Consider the following 18,720-nt stretch of genomic DNA (forward strand, 5'->3'; position numbering starts at 1 on the left):
CCGGGTGCAGAGTTGGCGAAGGGGAGGGCCGGGTTCAACCGGATCAAGGCTTCCCTCTTTGAGAAGGGGTGAAGTTTGGAGTATTATACCTGGCCCGCCTGTGGGTGACTTTCCAGAGTGAAAGTATTATTTTGACATGCCAGAGGAGGCAACAGACTTCATGAGGGACAATGGACTGGGAGGAGTGTGAGGACATTGAACTTTGGTGGGGTTTTGTGTGCTTTTTAAAGCGTTTCAGGGTGAGTAATTCAGGACAGGTCTTGGCGGGGGAGCAGTGATTGTGAGTGTGCCGCTTGTTACTCTTTAGGTGTTGATGGGTCGGGATGATCGGGGGTGTAGCCACCTGGGGTGGCCACGACCCGATTCCAAAATGGATACTCGCAAAGAGTACAGGGAAAAATGGACAGCACTAGAAAAACAAGCAGGTGCAAGGTTTCCTGTGGATTGGAACTTGCAGAACCCAGACAGAACTGAAACTACAAGCCATTAGCATAGTAATGAGCTATCTCCAGGGACAAAAAGAAACATTGAAACAATCAGTACCAGGGCAGACTCCCCAGCGCCAGTGGAGACTAAAACAAAGGCAGGCCAATGGTCACCTAGGGCCTGCCCAGCGATCGGGGAACGACCCCGTTATTGGAGAGAACCGATACAAACAATTGGGACATGGTCCAATTAATTGGGACCAAGTCCAGGGTCCGCCCAGAAGGGCGCGAAACCCTGGGGGCTATAACACAGAGTTCCCAAGGTCAGTTCGCTCTCTTACTCTTACTCCTCTCCATCTGCACCTTGGCCTTTGGCTCTCAGCGACGAGAGCCCGCCAAGCACCAGCCAAGTAAGTCTAAGGTCAACGCACGCTACGAGATAGGCGCTACTATTCCATACCAGTTCGAAGCCAGCAGTATCAGAACCGGACAACGGCCATTGTTCCTCTGACTGAGTGGGCCACTCGAAGCTAAGTATAGGCTTTTAGTAGTAGTTGTAGTTTAGCGAGTAGAGTTTATGCAGGAGTAATAATTGACTGTGTGTGTAAATAAATGTGCATTGATTTCAAACTTACTAACTGGTGTGTCGAGTCATTGATCAGTATTCGGTTTGAACCTTGTGGTGGTATCAGAAAGATACCTGGCAACTCTTGAGCAAAGGTAATTAAAACAGAGCAAAGTAAGGGAAAGCATAACGAGCAACAGGGGTGGGGGGGGGGGGGGACTGGAGGGAAGAGGAGAAGTTGGAGGCTTTGGGAGGGGGCCACCATGCTAGCTGGGGCGGGCTAGTTAACAGGAATGAAGTGGGGGGTTGCCAGGAGGAAGGTGTAGGGGGAGGGTGGGATTGGATTTTTGTTTAAAGGTGGGGGGGGGAGGGTTTCTAACAAGGGTTTGGTTGGTGTGACACAGTTGAGAAGTGCTCGATGGCAGTAGACATCCGAGTGCAGGCCTGGAAGGGCACGTGACACAGGCCAGGGGCTGACTCAAATATGCGTATGGCAGGGGAAGGGGCGGGGACCCCCCCCCCCCCCCCCCCCCCGACCAGGGTGGTCTTGTGGAACCTGAGGGGTTGAATGGGCCGGTCAAACAATCGCATGTGTTCGCCCGTCTGAGGAGTCTGAAGGCAGACGTGCCATTTTTGCAGGAGACGCGCCTGAAGTTGGGGGATCAGACGAGAGTCAATAATAGGGTTGCATTCGAGGTGGGGAGCATTGTGGTCGGTCAGGGGGGAGGTATGTGGTGGTTAGTGGGAAGTTGGAGGGGATGCTGGTTGTCCTGGTTAATGTGTATGCCCCGAATTGGGATGATGTGCATTTCATGAGGCGGGTATTGGGGAAGATTCCGGACTTGAACTCGTATCGTTTGATAATGGGGTTGGGGCGATTTTAATATGGTCATAGGTCAAGCTTGGACCTGTCATGTTGCAAGTCGGCGAGGGTGTCACAAGTCGGTAAGGGTGTCGGCAATGGCGAGGGAGGTGAAGGGGTTCATGGAGCGCATGGGGGTTGGACCCGTGGAGGTTGGGAGGCCGAGGGCGAAGACGTTTTCATACTTCTCCCATGCACACTGGGTGTATTCCTGGATTAACTTTCTTGTGATGGAGAAGGTGCTGCAAGCGGCGATCGCCGAATCGGAGTATTCAGCGATTGTGGTTTCCAACGATGTGGGGTTGCTGGTGGATGAGGAGTGCGTGCAGGGGTGAGGGCTGCCATTCAGAGCTACGTGGAGTTGAACGACAAGGGGGAGGTCACAGCCGCCACGTTGTGGGAGGCTCTCAAGGCGGTAGTCAGGGGGGAGTTTATATCAATTCGGGCACACAAGGAGAAGGCGGAGCAGGAAGAGAGGACAAGGCTGGTGGATGAGGTTTTGAGTGTGGACAGGAGGTATTCGGAGGGGCCAGAGGTAGCGTTGTTGAAGGAGGGGCAGAGGCTCCAGATGGAGTTTGGGCTAATCTCTACGGGGAAGGCGATGAGACAGTTGTGGAGGGCCAGAGGGGCTGTGTATGCGTACGGGGAAAAGGCGAGTAGGATGTTGGCCCCTGAGTTGAGGAAGCAGGAGGCAGGGAGGGTGATTGGTCGAGTTAGGGATAATAAGGGTGATGAAGGACCCGGAGAGGGTGAATGGTTAGGACGTATAATGAAGCGAGGGAGAGGGGGAACTCTCCCCTACATTGCCGCAGGCTTCCACCTCCCTGATTTTAAATGAAGACCTGGAGCAGTGTGGGTCGTATCGCCCAAAATCATTACTGAATGCAGATGCCAAGTTATTGGCGAAGGTGTTGGCATCGCGAATTGAAGGCTGTGTGCCGGGGGCGATAGGCGAGAATCAGACAGGGTTTGTGAAGGGAAGGCTGGGCTGGTTTAGTACAGGGCTAAAGAGCTGGCTTTTAAAGCAGACCAAGGCAGGCCAGCAGCACGGTTCATTTCCCGTACCAGCCTCCCCAAACAGGCGCCGGAATGTGGCGGCTAGGGGCTTTTCACAGTAACTTCATTTGAAGCCTACTTGTGACAATAAGCGATTTTCATTTCATTTCATTTTTCATTTTCAGTTGTTGGCGAATGTGCGGAGGCTGCTTAATGTAATTATGATGCCCTCGGAGGGGCAGGAGGTTGAAGTAGTGGTGGCGGCGGGTGACGAGAAGGCTTTTGATCGGATGGAGTGGGCGTATTTGTCGGAGGTGCTGGGGCAATTCGGGTTCGAGCAGGGGCTTGTGAATTAGGTCCGGCTGTTATATAAGGCGCCAAGTGCGGACAAAGTGACTGAGTTTGGGGTACTTAGGTCTAAACGGGGAATGAGGCAGGGATGGCCACTTTCCCCATTGCTTTTTGCCATGGCGATAGAGCCATTGGCAATGATGCTTAGGACCTTGAGGGAATGGAGAGTGATTGAGTGGGTGGGAAGTACCGAGTATAGGGTCTCGTACCCGGAAGTGCTGTTATTGTATATTTCAGACCCGGTGGACAGCATTGGAGGTAGTTAGGAGATTTTGGGGGAATTCTGCTGGTTTTCGGGATATAAATAGAACACAGGAATGAGTGAGGTGTTTCCAATTAATGCCAGAGGGCTGGAAAGGAGACTGAGGGAATTGCCATTTAGGGTGGTGGGGTTAGATTCAGGTATTTGGGTATCCAGGTGGCACGGAGCTGGGTGCAGCTGGATAAACTTGGCTTGACTGGTGGAGCAGATGAAGGTGGATTCTAAGAGGTGGATGTGCTGCCGCTGTCGCTGGCAGGGTGGCTGCAGACTGTGAACATTTTGGTGCTGCCTAGATTTCTGTTTGTGTTTCAGAGCCTCTCGATCTTTATCCCTAGGTCGTTCTTTAGGAAGGTCAATGGGCTGATCTCCAGGTTTGAGTGGGTGGGGAAGACCCAGAGGGTGCGGTGGGCTTTTATGGAACAGGGACGAGGGGAGGGGGCTGGCGCTGCCGATTAGGATAAATTATTACAGGACGGCGAACATTGTAATGGTGAGGAAATGGGACATGGGGGAGGGGTTGATGTGGGGACGGGTCGAGGCCGCATCGTGTAGGGGAACGAGTTTGAGGGCTTTGGTGTTGGCGCCTTGGCAGTTCTCGCTGGCCAGATATTCCGTGAGCCCAGTGGTGGTGTCGGCCCTCAGGGTGTAGGAGCAGTGGCGGCAGCATTTGGGGCTGAAGGGTGTCTCAGTGTGGGCACCACTCTACGATAATCATAGGATTGCTCCGGCGGGGCTGGAAGCGAGATTTAGGGGGTTGCAGCAGGCGGGGATCGAGTGCTTTAGGGACTTGTTTATAGGGGGCAGATTTACAGGGCTGGACGACATGGAGGAAGAGTATGAGTTGCCCGGAGGGAAAGGCTTTAGTTACCTTCAGGTTTGGGACTCTCTGAGGAAAGAGGTGCTGTCCTTTCCAGGGTTACTGCCCCTGGGGTTGCAGGATAAGTTGCTGCCGAAGGACGATATAGGGGAGGGGAAGGTGTAGAATATCTACAAGGAATTGATGGAGTGGGAGGGAGCCCTGGTGGGGGACATCAGTATAAATGGGAGGAGGAGCTGGGAGGGGAGGTGGGGGCCTGGACGTGGGCGGAGGCCTTGCGGAAGGTGAGCAGGTCCTCATCGTGAGCCTCATCCAGTTTAAGGTGATGCATAGGGCTCATATGATGGTGCCAAGGATGAGTAGGTTCTTTGCGGGAGAAGAGGATAGGTGTGGGCGGTAGTGGGGGGCAGCAAATCACGTCCACATTTTCTGAGCGTGTCCAAAACTCAGGGGGTTCTGGCAGGGGTTCTGAGATGTGATGTACGGGGGTGGTTCCGAGTCCAGAGGTGGCGACATTCGGGGTGTGGGGAGACACGGGAGTCCAGGGGTGAGAGAGGCCATTGTCTCGGTGATAACCCAATTTTGCTTGGGTTCTGGGACTCAGAGTAGCCCAAAGCGGGGGTGTGAGTGAACGAGCTGGCATAATTCCTGAGGGCGGAAAAGATCAAGTTCCAGTAGGCTCTCACCAACACTGTCCCACCCCCCAGTCCCAGTCCCTCCATCACCAACACTGTCTCACACACCAGTCCCAGTCTCTATATCACCAACACTGTCTCACACTCCAGTCCCAGTCTCTATATCACCAACACTGTCTCACACTCCAGTCCCAGTCTCTATATCACCAACACTGTCTCACACTCCAGTCCCAGTCCCTCCATCACCAACACTGTCTCACACTCCAGTCCCAGTCTCTATATCACCAACACTATCTCACACTCCAGTCCCAGTCTCTATATCACCAACACTGTCTCACACACCAGTCCCAGTCTCTATATCACCAACACTGTCTCACACTCCAGTCCCAGTCCCTCCATCACCAACACTGTCTCACACTCCAGTCCCAGTCTCTATATCACCAACACTGTCTCACACTCCAGTCCCAGTCCCTCCATCACCAACACTGTCTCACACTCCAGTCCCCGTCTCTATATCACCAACACTGTCTCACACTCCAGTCCTAGTCTCTATATCACCAACACTGTCTCACACTCCAGTCCCAGTCCCTCCATCACCAACATTGTCTCACACTCCAGTCCCAGTCCCTCCATCACCAACACTGTCCCACACTCCAGTCCCAGTCCCTCCATCACCAACACTGTCTCACACTCCAGTCCCAGTCTCTATATCACCAACACTGTCTCACACTCCAGTCCCAGTCTCTATATCACCAACACTGTCTCACACTCCAGTCCCAGTCCCTTCATCACCAACACTGTCTCACACTCCAGTCCCAGTCCCTCCATCACCAACACTGTCTCACACTCCAGTCCCAGTCTCTATATCACCAACACTGTCTCACACTCCAGTCCCAGTCCCTCCATCACCAACACTGTCTCACACTCCAGTCCCAGTCTCTATATCACCAACACTGTCTCACACTCCAGTCCCAGTCTCTATATCACCAACACTGTCTCACACTCCAGTCCCAATCTCTATATCACCAACACTGTCTCACACTCCAGTCCCAGTCTCTATATCACCAACACTGTCTCACACTCCAGTCCCAGTCTCTATATCACCAACACTGTCTCACACTCCAGTCCCAGTCTCTATATCACCAACACTGTCTCACACTCCAGTCCCAGTCTCTATATCACCAACACTGTCTCACACTCCAGTCCCAGTCCCTTCATCACCAACACTGTCTCACACTCCAGTCCCTGTCCCCCCATCACCAACACTGTCTCACACTCCAGTCCCAGTCTCTATATCACCAACACTGTCTCACACTCCAGTCCCAGTCCCTTCATCACCAACACTGTCTCACACTCCAGTCCCAGTCTCGATATCACCAACACTGTCTCACACTCCAGTCCCAGTCCCTCCAACACCAACACTGTCTCACACTCCAGTCCCAGTCCCTCCATCACCGACACTGTCTCACACTCCAGTCCCAGTCTCTCTATCACCAACACTGTCTCACACTCCAGTCCCAGTCCCTCCAATGACCAACACTGTCTCACACTCCAGTCCCAGTCCCTCCATCACCAACACTGTCTCACACTCCAGTCCCAGTCTCTATATCACCAACACTGTCTCACACTCCAGTCCCAGTCCCTCCATCACCAACACTGTCTCACACTCCAGTCCCAGTCTCTATATCACCAACACTGTCTCACACTCCAGTCCCAGTCTCTATATCACCAACACTGTCTCACACTCCAGTCCCAGTCCCTCCATCACCAACACTGTCTCACACTCCAGTCCCCGTCTCTATATCACCAACACTGTCTCACACTCCAGTCCCAGTCCCTCCATCACCAACACTGTCTCACACTCCAGTCCCCGTCTCTATATCACCAACACTGTCTCACACTCCAGTTACAGTCTCTATATCACCAACACTGTCTCACACTCCAGTCCCAGTCCCTCCATCACCAACACTGTCTCACACTCCAGTCCCAGTCTCTATATCACCAACACTGTCTCACACTCCAGTCCCCGTCTCTATATCACCAACACTGTCTCACACTCCAGTCCCAGTCCCTCCATCACCGACACTGTCTCACACTCCAGTCCCAATCTCTATATCACCAACACTGTCTCACACTCCAGTCCCAGTCTCTATATCACCAACACTGTCTCACACTCCAGTCCCAGTCCCTCCATCACCAACACTGTCTCACACTCCAGTCCCAGTCCCTCCATCACCAACACTGTCTCACAATCCAGTCCCAGTCTCTCCATCACCGACACTGTCTCACACTCCAGTCCCAGTCCCTCCATCGCCAACACTGTCTCACACTCCAGTCCCAGTCCCTCCATCACCAACACTGTCTCACACTCCAGTCCCCGTCTCTATATCACCAACACTGTCTCACCCTCCAGTCACAGTCCCTCCATCACCAACACTGTCTCACACTCCAGTCCCAGTCCCTCCATCACCAACACTGTCTCACACTCCAGTCCCCGTCTCTATATCACCAACACTGTCTCACACTCCAGTCCCAGTCTCTATATCACCAACACTGTCTCACACTCCAGTCCCAGTCCCTCCATCACCAACACTGTCTCACACTCCAGTCCCAGTCTCTATATCACCAACACTGTCTCACACTCCAGTCCCAGTCTCTATATCACCAACACTGTCTCACACTCCAGTCCCAGTCTCTATATCACCAACACTGTCTCACACTCCAGTCCCAGTCTCTATATCACCAACACTGTCTCACACTCCAGTCCCAGTCTCTATATCACCAACACTGTCTCACACTCCAGTCCCAGTCTCTATATCACCAACACTGTCTCACACTCCAGTCCCAGTCCCTCCATCACCAACACTGTCTCACACTCCAGTCCCAGTCCCTCTATCACCAACACTGTCTCACACTCCAGTCCCCGTCTCTATATCACCAACACTGTCTCACACTCCAGTCCCAGTCTCTATATCACCAACACTGTCTCACACTCCAGTCCCAGTCCCTCCATCACCAACACTGTCTCACACTCCAGTCCCAGTCCCTCCATCACCAACACTGTCTCACACTCCAGTCCCAGTCCCTCCATCACCAACATTGTCTCACACTCCAGTCCCAGTCCCTCCATCACCAACATTGTCTCACACTCCAGTCCCAGTCTCTATATCACCAACACTGTCTCACACTCCAGTCCCAGTCTCTATATCACCAACACTGTCTCACACTCCAGTCCCAGTCTCTATATCACCAACACTGTCTCACACTCCAGTCCCAGTCTCTATATCACCAACACTGTCTCACACTCCAGTCCCAGTCTCTATATCACCAACACTGTCTCACACTCCAGTCCCAGTCCCTCCATCACCAACACTGTCCCACACTCCAGTCCCAGTCCCTCCATCACCAACACTGTCTCACACTCCAGTCCCAGTCTCTATATCACCAACACTGTCTCACACTCCAGTTACAGTCTCTATATCACCAACACTGTCTCACACTCCAGTCCCAGTCCCTCCATCACCGACACTGTCTCACACTCCAGTCCCAGTCTCTATATCACCAACACTGTCTCACACTCCAGTCCCAGTCTCTCTATCACCAACACTGTCTCACACTCCAGTCCCAGTCCCTCCATCACCAACACTGTCTCACACTCCAGTCCCCGTCTCTATATCTCCAACACTGTCCCACCCCCCAGTCCCAGTCCCTATATCACCAACACTGTCTCACACTCCAGTCCCAGTCCCTCCATCACCAACACTGTCTCACACTCCAGTCCCCGTCTCTATATCACCAACACTGTCTCACACTCCAGCCCCAGTCCCTCCATCACCAACACTGTCTCACACTCCAGTCCCAGTCTCTATATCACCAACACTGTCTCACACTCCAGTCCCAGTCCCTCCATCACCAACACTGTCTCACACTCCAGCCCCAGTCCCTCCATCACCAACACTGTCTCACACTCCAGTCCAAGTCTCTATGTCACCAACACTGTTTCACACTCCAGTCCCAGTCTCTATATCACCAACACTGTCTCACACTCCAGTCCCAGTCTCTATATCACCAACACTGTTTCACACTCCAGTCCCAGTCCCTCCATCACCAACACTGTCTCACACTCCAGTCCCAGTCTCTATATCACCAACACTGTCTCACACTCCAGTCCCAGTCTCTATATCACCAACACTGTCTCACACTCCAGTCCCAGTCTCTATATCACCAACACTGTCTCACACTCCAGTCCCAGTCCCTCCATCACCAACACTGTCTCACACTCCAGTCCCAGTCTCTATATCACCAACACTGTCTCACACTCCAGTCCCATCTCTATATCACCAACACTGTCTCACACTCCAGTCCCAGTCCCTTCATCACCAACACTGTCTCACACTCCAGTCCCAGTCCCTCCATCACCAACACTGTCTCACACTCCAGTCCCCGTCTCTATATCACCAACACTGTCTCACACTCCAGTCCCAGTCCCTCCATCACCGACACTGTCTCACACTCCAGTCCCAGTCTCTATATCACCAACACTGTCTCACACTCCAGTCCCAGTCTCTATATCACCAACACTGTCTCACATTCCAGTCCCAGTCCCTCCATCACCAACACTGTCTCACACTCCAGTCCCAGTCCCTCCATCACCAACACTGTCTCACAATCCAGTCCCAGTCTCTCCATCACCGACACTGTCTCACACTCCAGTCCCAGTCCCTCCATCACCAACACTGTCTCACACTCCAGTCCCCGTCCCTATATCACCAACACTGTCTCACACTCCAGTCCCAGTCCCTCCATCACCAACACTGTCTCACACTCCAGTCCCCGTCTCTATATCACCAACACTGTCTCACACTCCAGTCCCAGTCTCTATATCACCAACACTGTCTCACACTCCAGTCCCCGTCTCTATATCACCAACACTGTCTCACACTCCAGTCCCAGTCCCTCCATCACCAACACTGTCTCACACTCCAGTCCCAGTCTCTATATCACCAACACTGTCTCACACTCCAGTCCCAGTCTCTATATCACCAACACTGTCTCACACTCCAGTCCCAGTCTCTATATCACCAACACTGTCTCACACTCCAGTCCCAGTCTCTATATCACCAACACTGTCTCACACTCCAGTCCCAGTCCCTCCATCACCAACACTGTCTCACACTCCAGTCCCAGTCCCTCCATCACCAACACTGTCTCACACTCCAGTCCCAGTCTCTATATCACCAACACTGTCTCACACTCCAGTCCCAGTCTCTATATCACCAACACTGTCTCACACTCCAGTCCCAGTCTCTATATCACCAACACTGTCTCACACTCCAGTCCCAGTCTCTATATCACCAACACTGTCTCACACTCCAGTCCCAGTCTCTATATCACCAACACTGTCTCACACTCCAGTCCCAGTCTCTATATCACCAACACTGTCTCACACTCCAGTCCCAGTCTCTATATCACCAACACTGTCTCACACTCCAGTCCCAGTCCCTCCATCACCAACACTGTCTCACACTCCAGTCCCAGTCCCTCCTATCACCAACACTGTCTCACACTCCAGTCCCAGTCTCTATATCACCAACACTGTCTCACACTCCAGTCCCAGTCTCTATATCACCAACACTGTCTCACACTCCAGTCCCAGTCCCTCCATCACCAACACTGTCTCACACTCCAGTCCCAGTCCCTCTATCACCAACACTGTCTCACACTCCAGTCCCAGTCTCTATATCACCAACACTGTCTCACACTCCAGTCCCAGTCCCTCCATCACCAACACTGTCTCACACTCCAGTCCCAGTCCCTCCATCACCAACACTGTCTCACACTCCAGTCCCAGTCCCTCCATCACCAACACTGTCTCACACTCCAGTCCCAGTCTCTATATCACCAACACTGTCTCACACTCCAGTTCCAGTCTCTATATCACCAACACTGTCTCACACTCCAGTCCCAGTCTCTATATCACCAACACTGTCTCACACTCCAGTCCCAGTCCCTCCATCACCAACACTGTCTCACACTCCAGTCCCCGTCTCTATATCACCAACACTGTCTCACACTCCAGTCCCAGTCTCTATATCACCAACACTGTCTCACACTCCAGTCCCCGTCTCTATATCACCAACACTGTCTCACACTCCAGTCCCAGTCCCTCCATCACCAACACTGTCTCACACTCCAGTCCCAGTCTCTATATCACCAACACTGTCTCACACTCCAGTCCCAGTCTCTATATCACCAACACTGTCTCACACTCCAGTCCCAGTCTCTATATCACCAACACTGTCTCACACTCCAGTCCCAGTCTCTATATCACCAACACTGTCTCACACTCCAGTCCCAGTCCCTCCATCACCAACACTGTCTCACACTCCAGTCCCAGTCCCTCCATCACCAACACTGTCTCACACTCCAGTCCCAGTCTCTATATCACCAACACTGTCTCACACTCCAGTCCCAGTCTCTATATCACCAACACTGTCTCACACTCCAGTCCCAGTCTCTATATCACCAACACTGTCTCACACTCCAGTCCCAGTCTCTATATCACCAACACTGTCTCACACTCCAGTCCCAGTCTCTATATCACCAACACTGTCTCACACTCCAGTCCCAGTCTCTATATCACCAACACTGTCTCACACTCCAGTCCCAGTCTCTATATCACCAACACTGTCTCACACTCCAGTCCCAGTCCCTCCATCACCAACACTGTCTCACACTCCAGTCCCAGTCCCTCCATCACCAACACTGTCTCACACTCCAGTCCCCGTCTCTATATCACCAACACTGTCTCACACTCCAGTCCCAGTCTCTATATCACCAACACTGTCTCACACTCCAGTCCCAGTCCCTCCATCACCAACACTGTCTCACACTCCAGTCCCAGTCCCTCCATCACCAACACTGTCTCACACTCCAGTCCCAGTCTCTATATCACCAACACTGTCTCACACTCCAGTCCCAGTCCCTCCATCACCAACATTGTCTCACACTCCAGTCCCAGTCCCTCCATCACCAACACTGTCCCACACTCCAGTCCCAGTCCCTCCATCACCAACACTGTCTCACACTCCAGTCCCAGTCTCTATATCACCAACACTGTCTCACACTCCAGTTACAGTCTCTATATCACCAACACTGTCTCACACTCCAGTCCCAGTCCCTCCATCACCAACACTGTCTCACACTCCAGTCCCCGTCTCTATATCACCAACACTGTCTCACACTCCAGCCCCAGTCCCTCCATCACCAACACTGTCTCACACTCCAGTCCCAGTCTCTATATCACCAACACTGTCTCACACTCCAGTCCCAGTCCCTCCATCACCAACACTGTCTCACACTCCAGCCCCAGTCCCTCCATCACCAACACTGTCTCACACTCCAGTCCCAGTCTCTATATCACCAACACTGTCTCACACTCCAGTCCCAGTCTCTATATCACCAACACTGTCTCACACTCCAGTCCCAGTCTCTATATCACCAACACTGTTTCACACTCCAGTCCCAGTCCCTCCATCACCAACACTGTCTCACACTCCAGTCCCAGTCTCTATATCACCAACACTGTTTCACACTCCAGTCCCAGTCCCTCCATCACCAACACTGTCTCACACTCCAGTCCCAGTCTCTATATCACCAACACTGTCTCACACTCCAGTCCCAGTCCCTCCATCACCAACACTGTCTCACACTCCAGTCCCAGTCTCTATATCACCAACACTGTCTCACACTCCAGTCCCAATCTCTATATCACCAACACTGTCTCACACTCCAGTCCCAGTCCCTTCATCACCAACACTGTCTCACACTCCAGTCCCAGTCCCTCCATCACCAACACTGTCTCACACTCCAGTCCCAGTCCCTCCATCACCAACACTGTCTCACACTCCAGTCCCAGTCCCTCCATCACCAACACTGTCTCACACTCCAGTCCCAGTCTCTATATCACCAACACTGTCTCACACTCCAGTCCCAGTCCCTCCAACACCGACACTGTCTCACACTTCAGTCCCAGTCCCTCCATCACCGACACTGTCTCACACTCCAGTCCCAGTCTCTATATCACCGACACTGTCTCACACTCCATTCCCAGTCTCTATATCACCAACACTGTCTCACACTCCAGTCCCAGTCCCTCCATCACCAACACTGTCTCACACTCCAGTCCCAGTCTCTATATCACCAACACTGTCTCACACTCCAGTCCCAGTCTCTATATCACCAACACTGTCTCACACTCCAGTCCCAGTCCCTCCATCACCAACACTGTCTCACAATCCAGTCCCAGTCTCTAGATCACCAACACTGTCTCACACTCCAGTCCCAGTCTCTATATCACCAACACTGTCTCACACTCCAGTCCCCGTCTCTATATCACCAACACTGTCTCACACACCAGTCCCAGTCTCTATATCACCAACACTGTCTCACACTCCAGTCCCAGTCTCTCCATCACCAACACTGTCTCACACTCCAGTCCCAGTCTCTATATCACCAACACTGTCTCACACTCCAGTCCCAGTCTCTATATCACCAACACTGTCTCACACTCCAGTCCCAGTCTCTATATCACCAACACTGTCTCACACCCCAGTCCCAGTATCTATATCACCAACACTGTCTCACACTCCAGTCCCAGTCTCTATATCACCAACACTGTCTCACACTCCAGTCCCAGTCTCTATATCACCAACACTGTCTCACACTCCAGTCCCACTCTCGATATCACCAACACTGTCCAACACTCCAGTCCCAGTCTCTATATCACCAACACTGTCTCACACTCCAGTCCCAGTCTCTATATCACCAACACTGTCTCACACTCCAGTCCCAGTCTCTATATCACCAACACTGTCTCACACTCCAGTCCCAGTCCCTTCATCACCAACACTGTCTCACACTCCAGTCCCAGTCTCTATATCACCAACACTGTCTCACACTCCAGTCCCAGTCTCTATATCACCAACACTGTCTCACACTCCAGTCCCAGTCCCTTCATCACCAACACTGTCTCACACTCCAGTCCCCGTCTCTATATCACCAACACTGTCTCACACTCCAGTCCCAGTCTCTATATCACCAACACTGTCTCACACTCCAGTCCCAGTCTCTATATCACCAACACTGTCTCACCCTCCAGTCCCAGTCCCTCCATCACCAACACTGTCTCACACTCCAGTCCCAGTCCCTCCATCACCAACACTGTCTCACACTCCAGTCCCAGTCTCTATATCACCAACACTGTCCCACACTCCAGTCCCAGTCTCTATATCACCAACACTGTCTCACACTCCAGTCCCAGTCCCTCCATCACCAACACTGTCTCACACTCCAGTCCCAGTCTCTATATCACCAACACTGTCTCACACTCCAGTCCCCGTCTCTATATCACCAACACTGTCTCACACTCCAGTCCCAGTCTCTATATCACCAACACTGTCTCACACTCCAGTCCCAGTCTCTATATCACCAACACTGTCTCACCCTCCAGTCCCAGTCCCTCCATCACCAACACTGTCTCACACTCCAGTCCCAGTCTCTATATCACCAACACTATCTCACACTCCAGTCCCAGTCTCTATATCACCAACACTGTCTCACACTCCAGTCCCAGTCCCTCCATCACCAACACTGTCTCACACTCCAGTCCCAGTCCCTCCATCACCAACACTGTCTCACACTCCAGTCCCCGTCTCTATATCACCAACACTGTCTCACACTCCAGTCCCAGTCTCTATATCACCAACACTGTCTCACACTCCAGTCCCAGTCTCTATATCACCAACACTGTCTCACACTCCAGTCCCAGTCTCTATATCACCAACACTGTCTCACACTCCAGTCCCAGTCTCTATATCACCAACACTGTCTCACACTCCAGTCCCAGTCCCTCCATCACCAACACTGTCTCACACTCCAGTCCCAGTCTCTATATCACCAACACTGTCTCACACTCCAGTCCCAGTCCCTTCATCACCAACACTGTCTCACACTCCAGTCCCAGTCTCTATATCACCAACACTGTCTCACACTCCAGTCCCAGTCCCTCCATCACCAACACTGTCTCACACTCCAGTCCCAGTCCCTCCATCGCCAACACTGTCTCACACTCCAGTCCCAGTCTCTATATCACCAACACTGTCTCACACTCCAGTCCCAGTCTCTATATCACCAACACTGTCTCACACTCCAGTCCCAGTCTCTATATCACCAACACTGTCTCACACTCCAGTCCCAGTCCCTCCATCACCAACACTGTCTCACACTCCAGTCCCAGTCTCTATATCACCAACACTGTCTCACACTCCAGTCCCAAACTCTATATCACCAACACTGTCTCACACTCCAGTCCCAGTCTCTATATCACCAACACTGTCTCACACTCCAGTCCCAGTCCCTCCAACACCAACACTGTCTCACACTCCAGTCCCAGTCCCTTCATCACCAACACTGTCTCACACTCCAGTCCCAGTCTCTATATCACCAACACTGTCTCACACTCCAGTCCCAGTCTCTATATCACCAACACTGTCTCACACTCCAGTCCCAGTCCCTCCAACACCGACACTGTCTCACACTCCAGTCCCAGTCTCTATATCACCAACACTGTCTCACACTCCAGTCCCAGTCCCTCCATCACCAACACTGTCTCACACTCCAGTCCCAGTCTCTATATCACCCAACACTGTCTCACACTCCAGTCCCAGTCTCCATATCACCAACACTGTCTCATACTCCAGTCCCAGTCTCTATATCACCAACACTGTCTCACACTCCAGTCCTAGTCTCTATATCGCCAACACTGTCTCACACTCTAGTCCCAGTCTCTATATCACCAACACTGTCTCACACTCCAGTCCCAGTCTCTATATCACCAACACTGTCTCACACTCCAGTCCTAGTCTCTATATCGCCAACACTGTCTCACACTCCAGTCCCAGTCTCTATATCACCAACACTGTCTCACACTCCAGTCCCAGTCCCTCCATCACCAACACTGTCTCACACTCCAGTCCCAGTCTTTATATCACCAACACTGTCTCACACTCCAGTCCCAGTCTCTATATCACCAACACTGTCTCACACTCCAGTCCCAGTCTCTATATCACCAACACTGTCTCACACTCCAGTCCCAGTCCCTCCATCACCAACACTGTCTCACACTCCAGTCCCAGTCTCTATATCACCAACACTGTCTCACACTCTAGTCCCAGTCTCTATATCACCAACACTGTCTCACACTCCAGTCCCAGTCTCTATATCACCAACACTGTCTCACCCTCCAGTCCCAGTCCCTCCATCACCAACACTGTCTCACACTCCAGTCCCAGTCCCTCCATCACCAACACTGTCTCACACTCCAGTCCCAGTCTCTATATCACCAACACTGTCCCACACTCCAGTCCCAGTCTCTATATCACCAACACTGTCTCACACTCCAGTCCCAGTCCCTCCATCACCAACACTGTCTCACACTCCAGTCCCAGTCTCTATATCACCAACACTGTCTCACACTCCAGTCCCCGTCTCTATATCACCAACACTGTCTCACACTCCAGTCCCAGTCTCTATATCACCAACACTGTCTCACACTCCAGTCCCAGTCTCTATATCACCAACACTGTCTCACCCTCCAGTCCCAGTCCCTCCATCACCAACACTGTCTCACACTCCAGTCCCAGTCTCTATATCACCAACACTGTCTCACACTCCAGTCCCAGTCTCTATATCACCAACACTGTCTCACACTCCAGTCCCAGTCCCTCCATCACCAACACTGTCTCACACTCCAGTCCCAGTCCCTCCATCACCAACACTGTCTCACACTCCAGTCCCCGTCTCTATATCACCAACACTGTCTCACACTCCAGTCCCAGTCCTCTATATCACCAACACTGTCTCACACTCCAGTCCCAGTCTCTATATCACCAACACTGTCTCACACTCCAGTCCCAGTCTCTATATCACCAACACTGTCTCACACTCCAGTCCCAGTCTCTATATCACCAACACTGTCTCACACTCCAGTCCCAGTCCCTCCATCACCAACACTGTCTCACACTCCAGTCCCAGTCCTCTATATCACCAACACTGTCTCACACTCCAGTCCCAGTCCCTTCATCACCAACACTGTCTCACACTCCAGTCCCAGTCTCTATATCACCAACACTGTCTCACACTCCAGTCCCAGTCCTCTATCACCAACACTGTCTCACACTCCAGTCCCAGTCCCTCCATCACCAACACTGTCTCACACTCCAGTCCCAGTCCCTCCATCACCAACACTGTCTCACACTCCAGTCCCAGTCCTCCTATCACCAACACTGTCTCACACTCCAGTCCCAGTCTCTATATCACCAACACTGTCTCACACTCCAGTACAGTCTCTATATCACCAACACTGTCTCACACTCCAGTCCCAGTCTCTATATCACCAACACTGTCTCCACACTCCAGTCCCAGTCTCTATCACCAACACTGTCCCACACTCCAGTCCCAGTCTCTATCACCAACACTGTCTCACACTCCAGTCCCAGTCCTCTATATCACCAACACTGTCTCACACTCCAGTCCCAGTCCCTCCATCACCAACACTGTCTCACACTCCAGTCCCAGTCCCTCCATCGCCAACACTGTCTCACACTCCAGTCCCAGTCTCTATATCACCAACACTGTCTCACACTCCAGTCCCAGTCTCTATATCACCAACACTGTCTCACACTCCAGTCCCAGTCTCTATATCACCAACACTGTCTCACACTCCAGTCCCAGTCCCTCCATCACCAACACTGTCTCACACTCCAGTCCCAGTCTCTATATCACCAACACTGTCTCACACTCCAGTCCCAAGTCTCTATATCACCAACACTGTCTCACACTCCAGTCCCAGTCCCTCATCACCAACACTGTCTCACACTCCAGTCCCAGTCTCTATATCACCAACACTGTCTCACACTCCAGTCCCAGTCTCTATATCACCAACACTGTCTCACACTCCAGTCCCAGTCCCTCCAATCACCAACACTGTCTCACACTCCAGTCCCAGTCTCTATATCACCCAACACTGTCTCACACTCCAGTCCCAGTCTCCATATCACCAACACTGTCTCACACTCCAGTCCCAGTCTCTATATCACCAACACTGTCTCACACTCCAGTCCCAGTCTCTATATCACCAACACTGTCTCACACTCCAGTCCCAGTCTCTATATCACCAACACTGTCTCACACTCCAGTCCCAGTCCCTCCATCACCAACACTGTCTCACACTCCAGTCCCAGTCTCTATATCACCAACACTGTCTCACACTCCAGTCCCAGTCTCTATATCACCAACACTGTCTCACACTCCAGTCCCAGTCTCTCTATCACCAACACTGTCTCACACTCCAGTCCCAGTCCCTCCATCACCAACACTGTCTCATACTCCAGACCCAGTCCCTCCATCACCAACACTGTCTCACACTCCAGTCCCAGTCCCTCCATCACCAACACTGTCTCACACTCCAGTCCCAGTCCCTCCATCGCCAACACTGTCTCACACTCCAGTCCCAGTTTCTATATCACCGACACTGTCTCACACTCCAGTCCCAGTCCCTCCATCACCAACACTGTCCCACACTCCAGTCCCAGTCTCTCCATCACCAACACTGTCTCACACTCCAGTCCCAGTCCCTCCATCACCAACACTGTCTCACACTCCAGTCCCAGTCCCTCCATCACCAACATTGTCTCACACTCCAGTCCCAGTCCCTCCATCACCAACATTGTCTCACACTCCAGTCCCA

General features: G+C 52.3%; 1 protein-coding gene across 2 annotated transcripts in view; it reads right to left on the bottom strand.

The window, feature by feature from the left end:
* Window positions 1-18,720, bottom strand: part of tyro3 (TYRO3 protein tyrosine kinase) — a 192,362-nt gene that overhangs the window by 70,637 nt on the left and 103,005 nt on the right. The gene's annotated exons all lie outside the window — the stretch shown is intronic.

This window comes from Scyliorhinus canicula, chromosome 2 (genome assembly GCF_902713615.1).
Source record: "Scyliorhinus canicula chromosome 2, sScyCan1.1, whole genome shotgun sequence".
NCBI classification, from domain to species: domain Eukaryota; kingdom Metazoa; phylum Chordata; class Chondrichthyes; order Carcharhiniformes; family Scyliorhinidae; genus Scyliorhinus; species Scyliorhinus canicula.